At 35.0% G+C, this 7,922-nt stretch overlaps 1 pseudogene; it reads right to left on the bottom strand.

The window, feature by feature from the left end:
• Positions 1-1,095: 1,095 nt before the first annotated feature.
• On the bottom strand, positions 1,096-7,623 carry LOC125911406 (ATP synthase F(0) complex subunit C2, mitochondrial-like; annotated as a pseudogene).
• Positions 7,624-7,922: the final 299 nt, after the last annotated feature.

Here is a 7,922-nt window from a genome sequence, read left to right as displayed (position 1 = left end):
TTGCTTTCAATCTAATGGCTACTTAATAAGGACTTTCACTTCAATCAATACTTACAAATCATTGGTATTGATATTTAGATAGATTGTTTACCCATATCACCTTCTGCCAATGAACTAATGAAAACATTTGGATTACAATGTTTCTGTCCTAGAAAACATATTACAAAGAATGATTTTGTGTGTGATTTCCAGGGATTGGACAGACAACTGGTAATGGAATGCCTTCGTATATCATTTTCACTTGAATAAATAAATGTTAAAGGGTTTAATTGACTGCACTTATTAGCATTTACAAAATTGTGAAAGATATTATAGTTTTCAGATATATTTTCCCATAAGAAATTGATTGCTTTACATGGTTATTCTCAATTATTTCCACCATAGATCCTCTATCTTTCATTGGTACAGCTTTTTCTGCCTCACAGTCGCCACCCCCCTTTTTTTAACAGAGGCTTTGGAATACAATGGGACTGGAGGAAGACATAAATTCTTTGAGTTGTAACTGAATCAGTTGTTACAACTTCCTTCAGGATTGCTGTTGGTTGGTGGTCCTAGGGAAACAGACTGAAAATCAGATTGGCAACCAGGACTTTTAGCAGGTGTTGTTTGGGAGAGCAGGTCTGGACAGTCATGCGAGAGCTTCAATCACTCACTCAGAAAGCTCCAGAGCTGCCGTGCCCCTTGGATTTTTTTAGACACCAGGGGGCACGGACCTTTTGAAACCCTTATGTGAACAGTCCTGGGATGCTAGCTGCCCTGGAGAGGGCATGTCACTGGATGAAGCATCTTCTTTTGGATGCAGGAAATTCTGGAGATGGACCAGGCTGTGAGCAATCAGATGAGGCCTGGGTTCTGAAGGAGGACCTGAGCAGCGGTCTTCAGTCACAGTCTCCAAAGGGCATGCTTGGAATCAATATACATATATCTATTTATATATTTTCTGTTTTGAGTACAGTGTTTGACTTTTTAGAACTCAAAATTCTCTCAGTTTTCTCTAAGTTTTGGTATTCATTGTTCATTTCAAAATACATGAAAAGGATTCTCTTATTTCTTTTTTTTTTTTTTCTTATTAATGCAGTATTTGTATTTTCTCTCTCAAACCCTGAGCCAACCACTTTCCCCAGACTGCCTGGGGAGGTATGGGAAAAGGAATGACAAGGCAGGGGGGGTTGAGAAAGCTTCTTCACACTCAAAGATGATGAGAAGGGCCACCATCAGGCAAAAGAGCCCCAAGGCCTTGGAGAAAGGCAAAGCCCAGGATGGCGTAGGAGAAGAACTGTTGTTTCAGGGATGGGCTCCTGGCATAACCAATGGTGAGGCACTTAAACAGTCTGGGTTCCACCCCCAGAGCCAGCCACCCCTACCACGGCAGCCCCAGCCCCAGTGAACTTGACTTCGGTGTGGCTGTCCTTTGAAATGGCGCTGGTTCTGAAGCTGAAGTTAGGAATAAGTGAGGTCAAGGGATGGGACGTGGGGCTGCCAAACTACTGAGGCTTTCATCTGTCAGGGTCTCTGGTGGTCCTAGAACTGCTGCAGTGATGCGCTCAACAACTAAGAGGTGCTCCTCACCAGGAAGGGGCAGGAGACGAACTTTGCACAGGCGGATGTTTTCAGGGGATGAGGGGCTGTGGCAGGGGGGTTGCTCCCATTGCAGAGAAGACAGAGAGGGGCAGGATCTTTTATTTCTAATATGTTTATATAGTTTTAATCGAGTAGGAGACCAGAGGAATGGGAAGGAAAACACAGTACCGTACCAAATGCAAGATGAAATATATTCAAAATGAATAAAAGAATAATTGTAATTTTTCCTCCAAATTTTTACTTACATTGTATTTAGTTAACATATAGTGAATATCAGTTTCATAACTGCAATTTTAAAACAATAATTTTTCATACATATCCTGGAATAACAAAATCATGCAAATAAATAGAGAGTTTAAATAAGGTTTATCCTGAGTGTTTTTTGGTATTTGGACTCATATCTAGATAAAAAAGGAATGTTGATATACCTTTATCAACAAGAATTACATTCAATAACAATGCTTAAAAGAGATATTTTATTTTTTTTTAAGTTTATTTTTTAGAGAGAGTGAACACAAGTGGGGGAGAAGCTGACAGAGAGAGAGAGAGGGAGACACAGAATCCGAATCAGGCTCCAGGCTCTGAGCTGTCAGCACAAAGTCCGACGCAGGCCTCAAAATCACCGGCCTGTGAGATCATGACCTGAGCCAAAGTCAGATACTTAACCAACTGAGCCACACAGGTGCCCCAGGCATTTTCTTTTTTAATTGTTAAACAACTGATTTTTTTTACTAAGCATTTAAGTAAAATATATTATCACACACCAAATGAATTTTTAAAAATATGTTTATTTCCTCTCATATACAACAAGTCTGGATCCATAATTTTAAATTCTAGGTTGTGCTAAGAAATAATTTAAAATGATTATGGAGCAAAGGCTTTCATAAATATTCAGAAACAGTTCTCAACAACTGCTAACATTTATGGGCTGCTGTATCAGGGAACTGTGATGTATACTTAATGTCACTTATCTCATTTAATTCTCTACAGGACAAATGCTAACTCTATGAAGGCTGTCTTCCAGATACAAATCTGAGACCCAGACTGTTAGTGAAGTTGCCCAAGGCCATAAAGATAGTAAGTAGAGAAAGCAAGAAATAGATCTATCTTTACTCAGGTCCAATACACAGGGTGTTTCTACTATTATCAAACTATGGAGTTCAACAAAATTGGTAGTCACTTAGTTGGAATTTGAATCTAAGCAATATAAATAAGATAAGCAGTCAAAGTTCTTGAAACATAGCACTCAGAGGCCATTTCCAACCCATTTTTGGAAAGGGCAACAGGAATAAATATAGATCTAGTGCTGATTGTTCCAAAGTGTATTATGTAGATGGGTATAATAACTATTGTATATGCCTACAAAAAAGGATAATGATGTTGCTCCTTTCCAAAGTCTTTCAAATAAGTATAGGATATAATGGCCTATGAGTATGTATGTATTAATAAATTTATATATATATATATATATATATATATATATATATATTAAATTGCAGGACCTTAATGTAATAATGTGTGTTATAAACACCCCCAAAAGAGTCTCTGGTATGAATCATAACTCCAAAGGTTTTTGGCCAAATAATCTCTTTTTGTTTTAATCTACCATCTCTCAGGACTTATTTCCTTAGGATACCCTTTAGATGCTTCTGTAATATTATGTTAAATATAAATATCCACTCTAAAAGAACAAGGGCACTAAAGCTATAGTTATAAGATGACTGTATCATCTTATACAGCCCTACATTTAGCCCTACATACTTATTTAGCCCTACATAAACTGAAAGAACAATATAAAACAAAAACTGCACAATAGAATTAGAATCCAGAATTTGGATTTAATTTAAGAAATCCACTTAATATTAACTGAATCACTCTGTTTGGACAGATCCAAACATCCTAAAGTCTTTTTCATGCCAACCCACCCCGAAACTTAAATACATACTCTTCACTAAAACAATCTACAGTATTTGTCAGCCTGGGGCTTGGAAGACATGAGGATAGAGCCGATGGAGATTCGAGGGGCAGACGAAAGGACCAAAACATCAATTCAGCAACAAAAAAAGTGGGCAGAACTTCATTGAGGGAAGGGAATCAAGTAAATGGGCAAAGGTGATGAAAGAGAAGGAAAAAAACAAAAAGAACCCAGGCTCCGTGCAGGCTATCTGAGGTCAGTACCCAGGCACAGGGCATTAGAAACAACTTGATATGATTCAGTGACTTTCTGAAAGTGGTGGTTTCTTCATTTCTTTCTGTCTAGAATTAACTCTTCTGAGGTACCTACCCAAATGGAGAATATTAGGCACATGTAGCTAGGGATTGAGATGGGAGAATAAAAGCAAGTGTTTAAACAGTTCTCTCTGTATGTTAAAGGGCATCTGACAGTACAGGGGAAAATATGTCTGAAATGAAGGACAAAGAAGAAAAGGGAAACACATCATTTCAAACAATGTAGTTACTGTTGCTTCATGCACACGGTCAAATTCTCTTATCCTTTTCTGTTAATTCCTGAAAACCGTTCCCAAGTTATTTCACATTTTTCCATTTCTGAAAGAACCATTGTCAAATTTACATGAAGGATAATTTTGCTGAAAGAATGTACTAGCCCTTCTCAATGATATTTATTAATAGACTGGTGAAGTTAATATATTAGATATTTCTCCAATATTCTAATGACTTTTCACCTAAGATCAGTCCATGCAATGTGGTCACTGGGTATGAGCAGAGATTAAGGAAAATACGATTAAGGAGAAGAAAGCTGCTCCAGTTAATTCTACATTTAATTGACATTTTTTAGCCTACTATTTTGCTTATAGAGTGATTTTTTGAGCATTTGAAGAGGAAAAAATATATTTTATCTCTATGTTGAGATATATTGATCATAGGCAACTGGTAAATCACAATAACTGTTCAAATGATAGTCAATAATACAATATATATGAGATAATTTTAAGGTAATATAATACCTAAAAATGACACTTTATCATTATAGAATCTTACTAAAATTATTCTTAGACTTTTAGGCTTCTTCATATTAATTTAGCATTTTCAGAAAACATTACAGATAACATGTGATACCAATTATTTTGATTGCTTAAAAGTCCTGTTTAAATGAACTCACTATTTGGAGGTTTAAAAAATGTGAATAGATCATAATATATTTTTTGAACTCGATTCTTATTATTTCAGTCTAATTTGTCAATTTCCCGACATTTTAGGTTTATTTCTTAACCAGTTGAGGACTGAAAAAGTCAAACGCATTTTTTATCTCAATTGAAAATATTTATTAACATTACTTCATAAATCTATCCAACATTTGGAATTCTCCTTAAGTGCTTTGATCTCTGTTTATACGGTATTTTGATGCTGAAAAGCTTCCAATTTTATTTGAATGGAAATCAGATGTAAAATTTGAATACAAGCTACAATCTTCTACCACTAACCCTCCACGGTTAAATTCTTGCTATATTTTTTCTGGTTCTCAAGTGACAACCATCAGCCATCTTTATTAAATCTGACTTTATTGAATGTTCAGCTCATTGCATTGTTATCTTTTACACATATTAGATGGAAGTTATTTACTCTTATAAGAATTGAATTTGAAATAACAATGGAATTCCATACATAGCTTTGTTTTTCATTATAAACAAGGCATAATATATTTATATGTATTATGTATAATGTAATCCAAATAAAAGTCTGTATTCTTTTTTTCTACTGACATTGACCAGATGATTTTAAAATGTATATAGAAATGCACAGAACCAAGAATAGACAAGGCAAGCTTGAAAAAGAAAAAAAATAAAACAAAATCTACCAGATAATTAAAACAATATGGCATTCGTTCTATTGCATATGAAACGACCAAAAACCAAAAAATGAGTCTAGGAAAAGTCCCACATATATATGATGATTTGATTTATGATAAAGTGGCTGTACAGTATGATAGAGCAAAGATAATATTTTTAATAAAATGTGCCAGAGTATTTGGATAAGCATATAGGAAACAAAATATATCTTGACTCTTACTCCACACCATACACAAAATTTAATTTCCAAGAGATTGCTGATCTAAAAGGCAATTACCTTATAAAACAATATACCTTGTAGAAGATAACAGAAAAAAACAACTATATTAATTTGGAATAGACTAAGACAAGGAGAGCTAATCATCCAGGGGAAAGTTGATAATGAAATTATACTGAAATTTAAAATTTCCATTAAAACAATTTTAAGAAAATGAAAAAGCATCTCAGAGAATTGGAGAAGATATTTGCATTCAGATATCCAACAAAAAAAACTCATATCCCCAAATGTACAAGAAACTACTGCAATTCATTATAAAACACACACACACACACACACACACACACACACACACACTGTATTTCACAGAGATCTTGGGAATTGCTTAAGTGAATGTGACACAACTGAAGGGAAAATGGGAAAAAGACTTGGACAAACTCATCAGAGAAAAGAATAAATAAGACATAAGAGAAGATACTTGACAACATTTGTTGTGAGATAAATTCAAATTAAAAACACAATGCAATACTTCTTCTACTTACACATATAGGAAATACTAACACTTTTTAAATCTGATAATACTAAGTATTGGCAAAGATGCTAAGTAACAGGAATTCTCATGAATTACTGACGGCAGGTAAGTATGACAAAATCAGTTTGGAACAAATCACATGACGGTATCCAGGAAAGCTGAATACACACACTCTATGCCAACAATTGGACTTCTAAGTACATACCCAACAGGACATGTATTTACATACATTCCCCAAAAGACAGATTTCAAATGGCCCCTCTAGCATTATTTGGGACAACCAAACACTGGAACCAATACAAATGTTCATCATCACGTGAATGAAAAATAAATGTGGGCGTATTCACACAATAAAGCACTTGTATAATTTAATTTATGTAGAGTAGAAAGCAAAACTAAAGTATGTTTTTACAAGTCAAGACAGTGGTTACACTTGTATTGTGGGTGGTGGTTAGTGACTAGATGAAGGTATGAAGTGGACTGGGCTTCTGGTAATATCATGTTTCTTGATCAGGGTGTTAGTTATATAGGTGTATTCTATGTATGAAAATTCACCAAACTGTACAGTTAGGGTAGGCACACTTTTGTATATACAATCAATCCTCAATAAAAACTGAAAATCAAAGATATCCTCTATTGCATACTTCTTTTTTTTTTTTTTTTATTTATTTTTGGGACAGAGAGAGACAGAGCATGAACGGGGGAGGGTCAGAGAGAGAGGGAGACACAGAATCGGAAACAGGCTCCAGGCTCCAAGCCATCAGCCCAGAGCCTGACGCGGGGCTCGAACTCACGGACCGTGAGATCGTGACCTGGCTGAAGTCGGACGCTTAACCGACTGCGCCACCCAGGCGCCCTATTGCATACTTCTTAATTTGTCCTCTGATCTCAGAAAGATCTGTAGTCAGAAAGACTACAACTCATACTGGTTTTATTTACAAAATATAAGCGATTTAGAATTAATTATGAAGTTTTAGAGCTTAGCATGGCTTTTAATTTCTTTCATTAATTTAATAAAAATCAAATTACTTATATCTTCTCCAAATCATGTAGCAAGGGGCCACACTTCTCACAATTTTTTAAGTTAAAACTGCTGCATCAAAAACCATTTCAAAATTTGCTCACATCTTTGCACTAAGCTATAAAGGTAGACTTGGAAAGGAAGAGAAATGCATATAAGATTCTACCTTCCCCTTTTAAAGTTGAAGTTCTTGCCCCTCTGCACCTTTTCGAGATGAAGCAATGGGGCAGGAGTGAATTATTCAAATTTAATTTGTTGGTAGATGATGCTTTTAACGTAACACCTAGATAACTTTTCCTTTAACTATGAGTTTGGGTATATCGAAATAAAGAACAGTTAACATTAGATTATGTTATGCATTACCTTCTTCAAGTTCAGGCTGTTTGCAATTTAAGCAACACAGAAACAAATTTAAGCATTCTGGATTATTCAAGGCCGTACCAATCTTGGAGTATGAATTCATTCAGTAAAGAAGGAAAGTTGTGCACAATTTCTAGAAACAAGAAGAAATCAGAAATAACTATAGAGTAAATTTGACTCTATGTTTATTAACAACTAGGAAATAAAATAAAAATATAAATGCAAGTTATTGGAATAATTTTTCCAGATTGGAAGATATATCATGTGCTTATACACGTTTAATATTAACCTGGTACAATTATTTTAGATACATAAGGCTAGACAAACCAAAAATTTGCATAAATTGAAAGAAAAGAAATCGTGTGTGAGATTGTGCACATAGGTTTATGTTTATTAAGATAC

This window comes from Panthera uncia, assembly GCF_023721935.1.
Source record: "Panthera uncia isolate 11264 chromosome C1 unlocalized genomic scaffold, Puncia_PCG_1.0 HiC_scaffold_3, whole genome shotgun sequence".
In the NCBI taxonomy this organism is placed as follows: Eukaryota; Metazoa; Chordata; class Mammalia; order Carnivora; family Felidae; genus Panthera; species Panthera uncia.
Note: the sequence above shows the minus strand (reverse complement) of the source record. Positions and strands in the feature narration are given on the sequence as shown.